Source organism: Anas platyrhynchos, chromosome 22 (assembly GCF_047663525.1).
Source record: "Anas platyrhynchos isolate ZD024472 breed Pekin duck chromosome 22, IASCAAS_PekinDuck_T2T, whole genome shotgun sequence".
In the NCBI taxonomy this organism is placed as follows: Eukaryota; Metazoa; Chordata; class Aves; order Anseriformes; family Anatidae; genus Anas; species Anas platyrhynchos.
Genome location: NC_092608.1, coordinates 2,755,153 through 2,772,429, shown reverse-complemented (window position 1 = coordinate 2,772,429; position 17,277 = coordinate 2,755,153). Strand labels below are relative to the sequence as shown.

The 17,277-nt window shown below is 51.5% G+C and overlaps 1 protein-coding gene across 2 annotated transcripts in view; it reads right to left on the bottom strand.

The window, feature by feature from the left end:
- The window catches only part of SAMD11 (sterile alpha motif domain containing 11), a 200,034-nt gene that overhangs the window by 80,380 nt on the left and 102,377 nt on the right, over positions 1-17,277 (bottom strand). The window lies entirely within an intron of this gene.

The following is a 17,277-nucleotide window of genomic DNA, read 5'->3' as shown; positions in this document are numbered from 1 at the left end:
GTGATGTTTTGTGCCCCAGAGCGACGGAGGCCTCATTTTCTAACCCTCTTTAGGGGCCCTCCGTAGGGAATTAGTCATGGCCGTGAGTAATACCTATGGCTTGACAAAGCCAGGGAGGATGAGGAGTCACTTGACAGGTTAACAGGAGCGAGGAGCAGCTGCTATATTTAGGTGCCATTAGCACGCACATGTCTTCACACATTTCTGCAGGCACACCTGTGCGCCCGCATGGCCAGAAGGCACGGAGGGGGAGCAGCCCAAAGCCAGCAATTCCCTGCCCTTCCCAGGGAGGGGGTAGGAAACCAGGGGTCCCTCGTCCCCGTCTCACAGCACTCATCCTGCTCAGAGCCCCAGAGCTCAGACCTGGCTTTTGCCCTCCACCATCACCACCTCCAGAGGCAGGCAGGGTAATGCCATCCCCATTTGGAGACCACCATACACAGAGCTTCAGCCCAAATCTTGCTCTAGGTCTTTGCTCAGGTGGACCTTGCCCACATGGTGCAAAAAAAAAACCCGGGAGGTTCAGCCACTGCTTTTCAGCTGCTTCTGACTTGCTGAACCTTAAAAATTTTTTGGTGAAAGAGTCTGGACCCTTGCAGACTGGCCTGAAGCCTGCTGCTAACAGGCTTGCTTTCCCTTTTTACATCCCACCGGCTCTTGGAGCCCGTGCAGCGGCCGCCTCCCCTGTGCCCTGCGAGGTCCCTGGGCTTAAAAAAAAAAAAAAAAGAAATAATAAAAAAAAAAGAGAAGCAAAGCAAGCAGCAGCCGCCACCCCCAGCTGCCTGGCTGCCTTGCCTGGGGGCCTTTCGTTTCCCCACGGCAGCCCCAGGCCGCAGCCAGCCCCAGCTGAGTCACCTCGCCTGTCTGGGTCTCTCCCAGGGTAGTGCGTGGGGGTGGAAGGGTTGGGGCTCACGGCAGGAATTTCCACCGCCCCCCCTTTCCTCACCCCACCCTGCGAGGAGCAGCCGGCGGAGGAGAGGCCGAAGGTGCAAGCAGCGGCGCTGGGCGAGGGGAGGGAGAGCAAAAAGGGGGCAGAGATGGAAGAGGAGGGGAGCAGGGACGCGGGGATCACGGGGATCCCTGCTGCAAAGCTCAGCCACCCAGGCTGGGAACCCCACGTGCAGGAGGGGAGCGCTGCCTATTCCAGATGGGTATGAACAGCTCCTCTGGATTTCCTTTGCTCCAGCTCAAAATAAAAGCAGAATGCAAATACCGAGGTCCAGCACAGCGTCGCTTCAACTCTAGGATGCAGTCTTTGCACAGGGAAAAAAAAAAAAAAAACAACAAACAAAACACACAAAACACCACCACAAACCCAAATGCTGCTGGATACAAGGAGAAACCCAAAATAAGGGCTAATCACGTGAGCAAAACCTTGCACCCGTTGGTTCTGGAGACACAAAATCAGTTCTGACAGGCAGCTCTCCAGCTCTGAATGCTCTATTAAAATAAACAGGGATCAGATGGACAAATCCCTGCAGACATCTCCAAAGGCTCAGGCGAATCTCCCTCCATCTCCCTCTGTGCTGTAATCAGGCAGGTGAGCCAGCCCTAAACAACAACAACAAGAGGAGAGCAATACCCAGCACCAGGCACTCCCACGGGCACAAGGCTGGATCGATTTAGCCACTGGGAGCCAGCTGGAGGTCCAGAAAAATCCCCTCTGGAATCACATCTGAAGTGGGAGGGTAAAAGACAGACAAGGCACGGTGTGTATATATATACATATCGGGGGGAAAAAAATAAAAAACACAAACCGCCACTTAAATGAATAATAACTGTGGATGCTTTTGCAAAGACTGCAAAGTTTGCTATTTAGGGGGAAGGAATTTCGGGCTCCCTGGGAGGCCGCTCATTGTTCGCCGGTTCCTGCGGCTCCTGCAATGTTATTTACCGAGCCCAGGAGGTCAGCTGGAAGAGGGATAAGGGGAAGGAGATTAGAGGAGCTCCACCTCCCCTGGAGGGGGGATACCACACAAGGGCGCCTTATTTTCCAGCAGACCTGTTGTGTTGGCACCACTCTTGCTGCCTTCCTGACCTTGGAGCAAGCAGGCAAGCAGTGAATGTGTTTGTTAAATCAGGAGCATGCAGCACGAGCTCCTGAGCAATTGCCTCTCACCTGCTATTTCCTCCTCGGAGCCACCCTCTACTTACTTTTCATTTCTGTCTTTCCTCACCTGCCGATCCGTGCTTGGAGCACACCTCGCTTTTTTTTTCCTGAAAATAAAGTTCTCTGCTATCTTATCTGCCAGGAAGCAAAGCACGAGTCCCAAGAGTTGCTCTGGCTGCTCCTGCGGGCTGCTGGCCTTTCGCTGGCAGGGAAATGGTGCACAGGAGGCAGGGGAAGAGCGAGGAGACAGCAGGTAGCTCTGCTCTTTGTTCCACACCCTTGGAGTCTCCAGGACCCAAGCTCTGAGTCCTCTGGCCCTTCTCCAGCTGAACTCGTCGAGCCAAACGCAGAATGCCCCCATCTAATCCTGGCCAAAACTCAAACACCTCATTAGCGCTCAGACGATGTCTCCCCATCCTCTGCAAAGCGTCCTCCATCTCTCTGGCCCATTATTAGCTCATCTCCTGGTTTCTGCCTTCTGTGGTGCCAGATTTGGTTTTTTTTCAGCCCCTTTTACACAGGTCCACGTGATCCTTGTCACTGCGGGTACCCCCAGCCCAGCACGAGCGCACCGAGGCACCCCAATCGCTGGACCCCCAAGTGCAGCAGCAGCTACAAGTCCCCAGGCACCACTCCACCGTGCTCGGGGCTGGAGAAACAGAACAAAGGAACGCTCCTGCCCCCCAAGATCGCTGCTGTTTAAAGACAACACTTGGAAAACCGTGTGGCAGCCTCTCAGCCTTGCATTCACCAGGCATTTTCCCTTCTCGCTAATTTTATTACAAAGGCACGGCGGATATTTCAGAGAGCGAAACCATTTTCATCTGATGCACATGGGCAACTGCTTTGTTATTTCCTTCTGGATTTTAGTCAGTGTTTCTGGTGCCACCAAGATACATATGCATTTTTTTAAACTAATTACTCAGAACAGCCGTGTCACCTCCTGCAGCAGCAAGGGGCTATGCTTGACCTTTAGTCTACAGGAAGGGAGCTCGCCCTGCACTGCTGCAGCTCTCTGCAGCCTATTAAGAGGTAATTCAGCAGTGCCAAGGGAAGGAGAGTCCTCTCAAAGACGTTTCAGGCTGCTCTGGTCAAGGGTGCTTCACCCAAATCGGGTAAAGGCTCTCCCTGTGCTTGCTGACTCCCAGCCACGAGAACTTGCCTTTCATTAACTTCTTCCTTTCTCAGAAATTTTGCATATGCAAAGCGTTGAGAAGGGCTGCGAATTCCTGTGGGGTATGTGGGCAAGAGGAGCCCGAAATAATCATCAATATCATGGCGTTTGTGTAATTCTGCTGAAATCTGTGGTCTGGGGGCTAGGCAGGGGCAGGAGAAACGAGGAGGCAGCACAGGCTCTGCAGCCAGCCAGCCCTGCCATGAAAGCCCTCAGCCCGTTTCTTGACGTTTTTTTTTTTGTTGAAGAAAGGCTGAAACTGGGGAAAATTGAGACACTGAATGCAAAACCACTTCCAAACCTTGCGGGCATCCCAGTGGGAGCTGAGGCAGCAGGAACTGCCCCCCCTGCCTGGGGTGGCTCTGTCGGGCTCCTTGCACGAGGTGCTGAAACTGCAGCTCGCAAAGAGCCCCGACTGTAAGCCAAGCTCTGGGCCACGCGGGTTTCTGAGAATCCCCCTGTTCCCTTTGGGTCGAGATGTTTTGCTGTGGCTGTGTGAGCCCTGTTTCCCTTCCTCCTTCTGCCCAAACCTCGGTGCAATCCCTGCCCTCGCTAACCCACGCAGGCTTCCCTCGGAGGCATCCTACACGGCTTCAGCGGAGGCTCCTGAGGTTTTTTTTTCTAGCCCATTTTCCACCTGGAGTGCCTGGTAGGTTTAATTAATTGCATGGCAGTTCCGAGCCCATGACAGGTGTTGTATAAATCTAAAATAATTAAATAAAGCAAGCATAAGCTAAATGACGTTCGCGTGTGTGCCATCCATGTTTAAATACTCAAATCGTGAGCGTGATATTAATAAGATATATCAAAGTTCACACTGATATAAACCAGATTTATCGTGCTCTCTCTGGTCTAGCCAGGCCTTACAGCACCACAGAGGTGGCAAAAGCAATAAAAAACTCATCTGTTTGTAGGCAAGCGGCCATCCTCCTGCTTGATGGGCTCACACAGACAGCCACGCAAAAAAAAATAAATAAATAAAAAAATATGAAAAGCTATCTTTATTTCCTCATTTTTGGGGCTCTGTAACAGCAGCTAGTGCTGTGACAGCTCCTGCCCTCCGCACAGCCCCGGCGCCGTGACACCCTGCCTCTCGGTGCTTTGCATGCCGATGACTAAAGTCTTCCGGGGCAGACTTGGCCCTGGCACAGCACGCTCCAACCCATTTCCCACACGCTCACTTAGAAACCTTTTAAGCCTTCGCCCAGCCCCCAGCTGCTCTGCTTTGTGCCACCGAAAACCTGCTGGAAGCTACCGCCAAGGAGCTGCACGAAGCAGAGCGCCGTCCTGTGCCACCGCACAACGCGTCTCTTGCGCTCTGTTCCGAGTTGAATCCCACAGATGCAATTTCACCCCGAAAAGGTTGTCCCAAATACGCAAAGTTTCAACCCAAGGAGGGATGAAGACAGCAGTGAAGGAAGAGAGAATGAAGCCACTTCCACCTACCTCGGCATCCCCAGCCAGGGGTAGCACTGTGTGTTAGCGTGGCTTGATCGTGATGCAGGCTGTCGAAAAAACACCAAAATGCTGCAGGGCCTCCCTTTTTGGTCGGCCTTGGAAAGCCAGCATCCCCGGGAACAACGCCTGCTGGTCAGGGCAGCAGAGGAGGCGTTTTGGGGGCTGACACACGCGAGGTCTGAGGCTGAGCAGAGCATCCACCAAAAGGGAGCTGAGGGGCTGAGCTCCGTTTCCAGCTCTGCTCCTGGGTGATCAGAAGGGGCCATTTCCTCTCCTCGTGCCCCACTTCTCCCTTGTCTTTGCCATTTTTAAAACAGGCTTTTTTCATATTTTCTTATCGAGGAAAACCAGCGAAACATTCCACATTGATACTTCCCGAAAATAACAACGCACAGCCTGGCTAACGTTGTGTTACAAGAATGGCCCCAAAAAAAAAACCAAGAAGCACACACACTGATGCCAGCGTGCTTCGGGGCTCTCCGGAGCAGGCTGAGTGAAGCCATACATCCTTCCCAGCTCTAATTACCAGGATTCTCTGATCAAGGTAGAATTATTTGCTGATCAAGGGCGTTATTGATCCTAAGCCGCTGGCCTACTGGGATCAGCCTGAATGACACCGCAGCCCCCGGCAGATGAAATACTGCCAGAACATTCCCAGGAAGCTTTAAGGAAAGATTCTCCTCCTCTCGCTGCCTCGGCATATGTTGAGTTTCACAGCTCGCAGGGTATCAAGATGCTCCGTGCCAGCCCGGGCTAACAGCACAGCATCTCCACGAGCCAGAGCTGGATGAACGTGAGCCTGGAGCACAGGGAGGTGCCCGGCGAGGTGTCTCCCACTGGGTGCTCCCGGGAGCAGAGGAGTTTTGTGCTGTGGGTGCATCACTTCGCCACCTCTTCCCTTGCACACACAGCCCCGCGCCGAGACCTTTCCAAGAGCATTTACAGCAGACACCGAGGGAAGGCAGATCTGAGTGTTTAAAGAGGAGAAAGCTCCGACAAAACACACCGTGAGCGCTCCTTTGGATAACTCAAACGCTGCCTTGCTTCATGAGCTGGCGAGCAAGCGGGAAGGCTTGACTGGAAGACCGGGAGAAAACAGAAGCAGCCAGACGAGGAGCGTGAGCTACAGCAGCATCCAGGTGGGGGAGAACGGCTTGGCTTTCATCAGAAAGCCACAGAGGTCGGGTTTTTGAAGCCCGGCACATCTATTCATTACCCGAACCCGCAGGCTGTAAACACTCAGCCTGGCAAGCGGCGCTGAGCCGAGGAAGAGAAAGCATCCTGCCCTCCTAGTGCTCCACCAGCTGAGCCACGCGCCAGGCTGCCGATGAAACCAGCAGCGACCAAAGCAAAGGCAGCAGAAATCCCACCGGAGGCATAAACCAAAAGCTAAGGAGTACCAGACGTTAAGACAGTTGGACATCCCGTCGGCGTAACGCGCAGAGAAGGGCCCTTTGTAATGGGGCAGGCTTCTGCTTCCTCGCCCATCATAAAGATCCTAATCTGGAATAATTGCACTTGCGATTTTAATAACTCCTTCTTTCGCTGGAGAATTCCAAACTGGTTTGTAAACGCTGGTTTGTTAAGCAGAGGAGGTAATCATGGTTTCAGCCTGTAACTGGATGGGAATGGCAGAACCGTCAGGAATGCTGAAAAAAATCAGGATGTTCAATAAATATTTCATCTCTGCGCTGGGAGAAAAAGCTAGCTCTAACTTGGTAGGAAAATGAAATACTTTTCATTCCAGCAATAAATTAAGAGGCTTCCAAACTGAAACTTCTGAAGTTATAGAGTTTTAAATCAGCAGACTTGGATCACTTGCACTCGGAGAGTTTCAGGACTTAGCCAGGGAAGTTCTTTATATACTTGACTTTGATCTTTAATGAGTCTCAGAACAATGAGGAAATCCAAGGTAAACGGGAAAACATAGCACTGGGCCTGTGTTTTAAAAAGCATAAACAGGATAATCCAAGTAATTTTATAGCCCCCAGGAGAAATAATGAAATAAAGGAAACTGGACAAGCGATAATAAATTAAAGGAAGGTGACATAATTTATGCAAATTAAAGTTTGTTCGTGGAAAAGATCCCGTATCTTTTTTGCTGAGACAATTGTGCTGGAGTCATGTGCTTAGTTCCTGCAAATTACTTGCTCTTACACCACACAACTTTTTGAATGAGAAATGAGAGCACTACCAGCCAACACAGCACAAGTTAACTGGATTAAAAGATGATAAAAAGATCTCAGAATATAAGCATGTAACCATCTCTCTAATATTTTTATCAATAACCAGTTGGAAAGCTAAAGGTCTGGGGTCGCCTCCTTGCATGGAGAGCCTGAAGAACCTCGCTGCATTTAACTCACCAAGGAGAAGGTTGAGAGGTGGCTTCTTGATGGGCACTGAAAGAGCTCTGAAGAATGAAATACAAAGCTGTAAGGAGACCAGGTGGTAGGAATGTGACACGGAACAAACCCAAACTAGCAATATCATCAATGTTTCCTACATAGCACAAGTAGCTACCCACTGCAACTATTTATTAGGATCAATACACAACAGGACCTGCAATCACAACTGCACGCTTCCCTTCAAAAGAAAGCTGCAAAGCCAAGCCACCATAAACAGGAACCGGTTTGGGGAAGTCCTATTTCTTATTATAGTACCAGACTTAGACTTGATGGTAACGGTGGTCTCCTGGCCTTTTAACCCAGAAATCTGAAGATCTGATTTCCATAAGCAGCACCAGCAGTGCTCTCCCCAGCCTGCTCATGGGGAAGCTGAATCACGCAACGTGCCCACATTTCCAAGGGCCAAGGCACCGAACACCACTGATGTGAACGGGAATAAAAGATATTTAGGCCTTGAGAAATGCATGTCTCTTGGTAAACCAAGTCCAGCAAGCCAGATAAAAAGCTGCTTTTGGAAACAAAGGCTGGAGAAAGCACGGTGGGTTATCCCCAGCAGACACCTGATGGCCACAGCCCACTGCTCCCCTCCGCCAGAGCCAGCGCTCGTAGGACGCCCGTCCCGCGGTGCAGGCTGTGGGTTTCATTCTGCCAGTACAGAGCAGGTTTTCTTCATCAAATTCCGAATCTAAGTAGCTTTGTTTTGGCTTTCCATGCCTGTCTGTCCATGGGAACACGCAGCAGGATCGCTGCCAACTGCCATCTCAAAATCTGATGTCTATTATTTTGGGATTCAGCGGTAATAAATAGCAACCAGCCAAAGCAAAGTCTTTCTCTCCAAATGCCCCACACTTTGCATGGTTACCAGGCGTCTCCCCTGCGCCAACCCACAGAAGAGCCTCGAACACCCAAGCTCGTTATGTTCTTTGGTGTCAGCTAGCTCCAGCCAGACAGAGAAGGAGCCTTCACATAACTCGGTATTGAAGAAAAAGTATCATGCACAGAGATGGCATTAAAAAATAAGAGGAAAAGTACGGTTCCAACAAATTAAGGGCAGCTTCTCCAGGGTACAATTTAAAACATGCGAGCTGGACTGCGATCCTCACCACAAGGAATTCTGCACCGTGTGTGTTTCCAATTGATTTTCCTTTGTCAGCTCGGAGAGACCTCCCCAGGTGAAGGCTGGTCTCCAAACATGGGAAATCACTGAAGCAACCGATACCTAGACTTTATTAGGTATTGAACACACATGTGCTCTTTACACTGAGCTGCTATTACAGTTACCAAGCCAGATTCTTCCCGGGAAGAATCCTGGTTCCCCCAAAGCTGTTTGGGGGTCCCATGGGGCAGACCTCTAGGCAACAGGGCACGATTATCCCAGGTGAAGCTGCCACCTGAAGAAAACAAGCACCTGGCTCATTTCCTCTCCTCCTGTGTTTCCTATTCTTGCAGTGGGATGTACCAGGGGTTCCAGCAGTGCTCTGCCCCGGATGGATGCAGCAACAGCTCCTCTGCCTCGCACACTGGGGCTGGACAGGTGGGAAACCTGATCACAAGAAGGAATCATCTTCTGTCACGGGGTAAAGACACAAATCCCAGATTTTTATGGATTTCTGAGGAATCCTGAATTTCCCTTGAATCCTGACTAAAGGCAGGGGTGGCAATTCAGCCTGCCTGTATCCTTGTGTATCCTTACTTCTAGACCTTGATGTGACAGACAGTCCAGGGTATTAGGAGTCCCACCAAAACAATCAGATTACTCTCCATAAGTTAGCTTCTCAGCACTGCCAGAGGAAAAGCACAGTAATTTGTAGAGTATATAATTTCAAATATCCTCTTAAGATACTTTTAAAAAATTCTATAATGTTTTAAAATCAATAGCAGAGACGTCAATGAAACTAAATCCTCCCGAAGCAAGGAAGATCTTTGCCCTCTGCACCCGTAAGGGGACAGCAATGCTTATCAGCCTCACTGATTTACTTTTATTGAACTTATTTCTGAGAAATACATCACAGCAGCGTAAGGTGAGACTTCAGAAAACCAGATCCACGGTGCTGATGCAAACAAGTGCAGATAGATTTAGATAGATTTACAGCCCTGAATTACCAGCACAAGAATTTCAAGCCAAAAATGTTTTAAGGAATTGCACTGTTAATTTTTTTTCTTTAAACGGACCTAGTTTACTACATTTTTGTTCAGAATGAAAAGCATCCTCATAGGGAGTTGGCAGGCTGCCCTTCTCATTGTGGATGTGCTCCTTCTTGATGGCTTTGAGACCATGTTCTGTCCCCTCCGTCTGCAAAAACCTCAGCAGAGCTGCACCCAAAGGACAGCAACCCCTCTGCAAAAATAAATAAATTAACCCTCTGCTCAGTAAGAGCCAATTTAGCTTGATAAGAAACAAAACTGCTTGAGGGACAGAAGGCACCAAATTTTCCGTGCTCTGCTGGGCATCCTCTGATGCAGGCTAAGTTTTGATGCAAGCCATGCCAGCCTGAAGATGAAAAAGAAGTCAACAGAGTCAAACTGATGTAAATCTAGACTGCTTGTGATCAAAGTCCAATCCTGCATTCACACGGCCATCCTTATTTCACCCAGATCTACTTTCGATCAAAATACGGTGTTATCAACCCTACTGCAGCTGAGCGAGGCACGTGCCAAGCACAGATGAGGTCCCAGCAGTTTTAGGCACTGAACACACAAGGAACAAAAAACTATGCTGCCGTGCACAACACACAGCTTTTTTTTTTTTCTTAAAAAAAAAAAAAAGGACCCTAAAACACAGTTATAGTTAAGACTACCAGTGTACAATTTTAAGTAACTCCTGTACGCTGTAGTTCATTGAACCATCACTGAAGAATCGTGTAGTGCTTTCCTTTCTAAGTGTGCTTTATGGTTAAGTGGGTGAATCACAAGGGGGAAATAAACGAGGAATTGATATCATAGTTCCCTCTGGGAGAGAGAGAAAAAAAAAAAGGAAAAAAAGGTTTGTTTGTGTGGTTAGCCCCACATCACAGAAAAAGAGATCTTCAGAATCACAGCTGTGACAAATGGTGGGAAAAGTTATTGATCTACGAGAATTCATTTTTCCTACAAGGGCCGGTACTTTTACTTATTTAATAAAGGTCTGGCGTCAAATCACTGCGAATTTCGGGATTATCTAATTCCATCTAATCTCATTCAATCACTGATGCTCCAGCCGGTGGCAGAAAGGAATGCTTGCCCTTTCCTGTCGGCGGGGGCTATCTCCGGTTGCCCTGGCAACACGGCAAAAGCAGCTCCAGCCGAGCTGAGTACCACCTATCGCCTGCATCGCCCGATAAAAAGAAAGGATGGGGTTACGAGGGAGTTTTTTGCAATTTGATGGGCTGAGATAGGCAGAGCAGTAGCTACCGCTGGAGAGGAATCTGCTCGTAACGCTGAATTTGCAAGGCCCCGGGGACGCGGCGATAAAGACGAGCTCCAAGGGGTGAGACCCTCGGGCTGGGTGGAGTGGGCTGCTTTCTTTCAAGAGAAAAGTTTTATACGAAGAAGCGGCGGTGATTAAGAGGCCCGAGTTCACCGAAGCTGTTTAAAATCCCCGAGCTGCTTCTTGCATGATCCGAAGCGGTCGCACCTCCCGGCACTACGCCGGGAATCAGCCGCGAGCCAACACACGACTTTGTTGCAGTGCCATCGTCAGAAACAGTCTAGAAGCAGATGTATTTTCTGGACCAAAGGGCTGGCGAGTCCCTCTTCTACCATCAAAAGCTCTGAAGTTTTTCTGCTTCTTAATTATCTGAAGAAACATTCTCCCTTCCCAGCTGAGCAGCACAATGCAAAAATCACAGGTACTGCCCACCAACTTACATCTAAAGACAGAAAATGCTGTTGCTTTTCAAAATATTAATGAAACCTTATTCCAAAGTCATTTTCCACCCATTTTTCAAGACGATAAAACCCAAGGCAGCACCACTACGCTCACAGACAACCGAGCCACGGCGAGGCCTCTTGCTCCACGTCACTGCCCCGCCACCACTTGGGCAGAGCTGAGCAGCGGCCGTGTGCTGGTACAAATACAGCAACTTTGGCCAAATCTATGGGAAATCTCCACTAGCAAGAGCTGCCGCGGCAGCACAAGTGTGAATGAACAATTAGCGTGCAAAATAACGGGAGCTTTCAGCTCTTCAGTCCCTCAAGAAGCGGCAGGACACTTAGCCTCCATCGCTGCCTGCTGCTCGCCCATTTATCTCACCGGTCCCTTTCCCAGCTGCAGCTCGGGGTCAAATCCTGTTCGCCTTCCTCTGGCAAGCACCCTGCTGGAAAAAGCCCGGCGGTTTGGACGAGCCCCTGCTCTGATGCTGCAGCACAGCAGCCCGAGTGGCGTGCTGGAGGAGGCAGGCGCAGGTGTCGGCCTCGCTGGAGGTACAGGGGACTGAAAAAGTCTCCTTCACACGCTGATCGAAGCGACCTCAACACTTTAAAACAGAGGGATTTGGCGTGCAGGAATATTTTCATCCAGAAAGTCAAAAGCGCAAATTTTGGCTTGAAGGTATTCCTGGATTTTGCAGCTCTCCATTTTACTTACAACCCTGCACCAATAAATAACTTTTGGGATGTCTTTTCAATCACCCTTAACACCAATTTGGGACACAGAGCCCAATAACGAGCTTTTCACTACCAGAAGTGAGGAAGCTGAATAGCTCCAAACAGAAAGGAGCCCCAAAATGGTGGGAATGGTGTTTCTCCAGCTGCTGACTCGGTGAAGATGCTGAACTTCAACCTGGAGGAGGAAGAAGGGAGCCAAGAGGGCAGAGATGCTAAATGAGAGTCAGCAGCGGTGTCTGCTGTGTGGCAGGAAGTTTTCTGGAGAAAGGAAGCAAACTGTGTGTAAGAAACAGAACAAGACAACCCAGAAAGGAAAGAAAGAGAGAGAGGGAGAGAAAGGAGGGGAGGAAAAAGAATTATAGACAAAACAAAGTAATTTTGCAAGCGCAAAATTCCGACCAAGCATTACTTCATTAGGAACAGCGTGGGTCTCTCTGCCAATGTCTGGGGCCAATACGGGACTGCTTCTCTGTTCTCCTTCCCCCAGAGCTGAACCAGAACAAGCAATCTGAAAAGTTCATCAGCTCTGCAAACTTAACTAGGTTATGGTTTTACAACCCCAGGAAAAGAAAAATGAACAGAGTTTATGAGGGAGTTAATTCTGGTCTTTTAGTCACCTCTGCCATTTAGATCCCGTGTTCACGAAAGGCATTTGCCACCAGGCTCCAAATTAGCACTGATCCCTTTGAATAAGGCCAGCAGGTTTGGACATAGACCACTGCAAATTAAAACCAGGTGTCTGTGCCCTGAAGCAGCAGAGACAGCCCTAAGCAGTTTAATGACATCTCTAAATAATTTTGACAGCAAAATTACTTATCCTATCTCACCTTTACACTGCCCTTGACACACCGCTAACAAGATGCTGCTGCTTTCGCTGCTTTATATATTTATTTATCCTGCTTTCTTCCCAGCTGCAACTTGCTTGCGGTAGATTCTCCAGGCCTGGTGGAACACAAACCCAACAGCTCGCCAGGCACGCGGTGCTGGCTGCAAAACCTCCGCTGCCTTCGTGCGTAAAACCCTGAGCCCAGGGCAGGGCACAACACGGGGCGGCACAGGTGATGCTCTCCTCGGCTCTCCCAAGGAACCAACACCACTCCAAAAGTTGGTGGACCCATTGCTCACAGACACTAACCTGAGCTCATGGATGGAGCTTCCTCACTCCTTCCATCACACGAGACCTCTTGCACCCAGTTTCTCCTCGTTGTTCACCAAAGAGTAGAAAATCTTCACTGCCGCCTTAGCATTATGGCAAACCTCCCCCTCTTGGACCTCTTTAAAACCCACAGGAAGATAAAATTATTTTCCTAAGCCATGGCTGCTTATACATCTCTGCTGTTCGCTCACAAGACTGCAATCCAATTAATATTTTCCTTTCCAGAGGGTATTTAATAATCCACAAAATTAAATCCTTCAGTATTGTGCTGGCACTCTTAGCCCTATTGATCTGGGTTTGTTCTGCCCCTGCGTAAAATAATAACCAGCAGTTCTCAACAACCCCCCCTCCAAACCCCTGGCGCCGGACAGCACCAGGCAGTGGCAGCGTGCCCTGTCCCCGAGCTGAGCTTGGGGACCAGCAGGGATAACTTCCAGCCCAGAACGCCTCCAGGAGCACCTCTCACCCGCACCCATGCCTGCTTCCAGCTGCCGGTTTTCCCTTGCACAGTGCTGAATGACCCAAAAGTGGCTAATTTTGGGGATCCTCCATGAAAGCGGCACACAAACGTGCTCCTGCTGCCTTTGGGTTTGGGAACCTGGCAAGCTGTGTGCTCAGCCTCTCACCTCTCCCAGTAAGGACGGGAGCTGAGGTCTCTCCACGCAGAAGCACAACATTCCGTATCCCCAATCTCTCCCTGAAGGTGGTGCCTGATGGATTTGGGATACACTCTTCAGCTCAAATTTAAGTTAGAAGTTTTTAGTACAACACACGTGCCCTAAAAATCACCTGAGTGAAGCTCGTTTAAAAAAAAAAAAAAAGGAAAAAAAAAAAGCCTCCAACAAATGCTAACCTAAACTAAAATGTGCTGGATTAAAAGCAACAATCCAAATCAGCATGAAACCACAAATAAAAATCAACAGACTGTGCCAAAGACCTTGGGGGGATAAAAAGGTTTATAAGTCTGCTTTACAGAGGGGCTTTTTGCACATTCATAAGGCAGCCCCCAGAGACGCAAAGGCGAAGTTATGAACAGCCCCCTTCACATAAACCCCAAGATTCTCCAGCTCCAATCCTTGAGGCCACGGCAGCTCGGAAAGGAACCTAAATCTAATCTATTCGGTTAGAAGTAAATTTTCAGACTTAATCCTGCCTCTACGGGCAGCCAACTACATTTTCCAGCAGCAGGCGAAGCCCTCGCAGCAAGGCTCTTGCAAGGCTCACGCCCAGCGGGGCACGGTCCCCGTTTGGGGGCAGCCTCTGAATTCGGGTCCCGGTGCCCTGGGGTCTCGGTGGCACTGCTGGCCCTACCCCACGTGGATCTGCTCCTGGCTCCCCATCGAGCCACCGAGCAGCAGTGGCAGGAGGGCATCCCCAGGGCAGGGCAGTGCCTGCGGCTGCAGCCAGAGCCCAGGAGAAGTCAGGCAGTGCTGGAGGGAGGCGTAGAGCCCCTGCCCCTCCGAACGAGCAGGCAGCAGAGCACTCAGCAGTCTTAGGGCTAAATAACAGGGCCTTGGCTGACTGCTGTCATCTTGGTTTTAAATAAGCAGATTTTTCCTCTTCCCGCCCTTGACAAAGTCTTGGACTAACGCCTTATCTTCGGGGGCATCGAAAGAAAGCAACAACAAGCGAGCAAAGAAGCAGCAAATAAAAAGGAGCACATATAAATCAAATCAAGAGCAAAACACCACCCCAGTAACCAAACAAATTACCATCGTCATCGGCCAAGTTATGCACAATTACCATGTGTCCTGACATGCAACGAAGGAAACGGAGTAAAAAAAAAAAAACAAAACAAAACACACTTTCTGTCGTGCTTTCTGTTTGGCTTGAATGCAGTTACGGCACATTTAAAAATAAATAAGACTTTTTAGAAGCCTGCCTGCCTTCTGTAGCTGTGACCTGGACCTCAAAGCCCACCGTGGGCAGCCTTTCAGCCGCCCTTTCCATGGGAAAAGAGGATGAGGAGTAGCCAACAACCAGCCCTAGCACACCTTCGGAGGCAGCACAAGTAGCACCACGCAGCGAGGGTCACGCTGACGAGGGAAACAACCCAAGCAAAAGCCTGGTAAGAAACCCCTGCCCTGCGTTACCCTGGCCACGCGATGCCAGACTTTGCAAACCCGAGACGCTTTGTTTCGGCAGTAAAGATTTTAGTGCTGCTCTCGACAGAAATCGTCAGGCTCCCCCCCTGCGCCCGGACCACCGCCGGCGAGCACGGGTCACGTTCGGGAGGGAGCGTCCAGCACGGCCCCTGCCGGGGGTCTGGAAGCGGAGCCGTTGTGCTGGGGAGCGCTGCGAGGCGTGGAGGGGACAGGGGGAACCCTGCGGGGAACGGGTTTCACCAGAATGGCCTGGAAGGCATCCAGGGCTCCGAGCGAGACGAGCTGTGTCTGCCCAGAACTGACGTGTGCTGAGCGTGGGGGCAGGCCCCTCCTCAAAACCTCTCCTATGGACGCCTGGCATCCCGCGCCTCCAAAATAGCTGCAGGGACCCAGAGCTGAGCGCGGCGTCTCCCCTCCGCATCTGGAAAAGCTCCGGGGCAAAGGCTGGGTACGGGGAAAGGAGGACGGGATGACGGGGGGCATGGCCACCCTCCAGGAGGGCACGTGTGGGGGGACACGCAGCACCCTACTCCCCTTCTCGGCAGAGCTGGGGGGAAGAACACATCACACTGCCCTCCCCCGAGCATCCCTGCCCTCCCCTGGGGACCCTCCTTTCTCCCCAAATCCCGAGGGTCCCCCCATGCCCCCCACAACCCCTTCCACCCGAGGGCCCCCCAAGCCTCTCTGCGCAGCCTTCCCGGCCGGCAGCGGCTCCCCCTGGTCCCTGCTGATGGATGTGTGGGTGGATGGATGGATGGATGGATGGACGGACAGACGGATGGATGGATGGATGGATGGATGGATGGATGGATGCCGGCACGGGGGCGGCTGCTGCCCGGGGGGAGAAGGCGCCAGTGCAGCCGGCGCGACGCGGCTGCTCCCCCTCCGCCTCGCAGGAAACCAGCGGTCGGTGGCGGAGCTGGCCCCGGCGCCGGCCGCTGTCTGCAGCTGCAGCAAACGAGCTGCGACGGGGCGGCGGGGGGCGACGGAGCCGGGCGCGACGGGGGCCGGGCGCCACTCTTTTCCCCAGCCACGGCGGGGGAGCCCCCGGCAGGGCTGGCCCCAAAGGCAGGGGGGGAGCAGCGCGGCGCCAGACGGGGCTGAGGGCTCCGACCCGAGCTCGGGGGGCTTCGACCCGAGCCCTGCGGCGCTGCCTCTTCTTGCTGGCAGCGGCAGAGAGAAGGGCAGGGTGCGGAGAGCCGCCAGCAGCCGGCCAGCCCCGTGCCAAGGGGGGCTCTGCTGGGACTGACCTCGCTCCGGGAGGAGGAGGATGGAGCCAGCTCCCCATCGCCGTGTCCCTGTCTGAACGCAAGCACCCAGGGTACCCCGAACATCCCCAAAATTCCATGGTTGGGCAGTGGTACCTACATCTGGAAAGGTGGAGAGGGGTGGGCACCCCCTTCCTCGTGTCACTGTTTTGAATGTGCAGCACATGCAGCTGCTATGAGGCACTACCAAAAGCCTTCAGGTTCCAAACGTGAAATTGTCACTCGGTCAGGACTACGGTCTAATTACAGCCCAGAAAATGCAGCACGCACTGAGAAACACAGCTTGGATGAAAGCTCTTGCTGGGGTTTGGCCCCCCTGGGCGCATTCTGACACCGACCCCCCTGCAAGCAGCTCACACGAGTGGGTTAGCAGCAGGAGCCAAGTGCAGGGGGATTCATTTCTCCTCTCCCAAAACCACACGAAGCCTTCTTTCCCTGTCTGAACTTCTCATATTCAGTTCTATTTTAAAAGCCACTTTAATATAGCCTTTGTTCCATGCCCAGCTGCCTCCCTTTGTAAATGCACAGCATCCCCGCGCATCTATTAAAAAATGCTGCTGCTAGGGAAGTACGAAGTGGCCTTTGGCCACCGCTCCACGCAACTCGCTACGCAGAAAATGACAAGCAGCCAGCATCACCTGGCCGGGCACTTAGCCCCAGCAGCAAGTCTGGGTCTTTGGTCTTCAGATCCCTGCTCGTTGGCCTCCAGTCCGTACAGATCAGTGATTAAAGCACACACAGAACTCACCACGGCAGCAAGTTTATCACACAGCACCCCAAACTTTGCCCCCAGACTCAGAGGAATGACAGCAGTCCCTCAGAAACACCAGGTTTTGGTGGTCCATCTGCCCTGCTGGGTTTAGGATACCACGTAAGGCAGCGGAGCTGTACCTGGGAGCTCAGTGGGGCCGGGCGGCTGCTCCCCCAAGCTGACCCCACAGACAGACCCCACAGCTGTGACCGTGTCTGTGGACACACATCACATGCACATATATACGCCATGCAGAAAGCATTTCA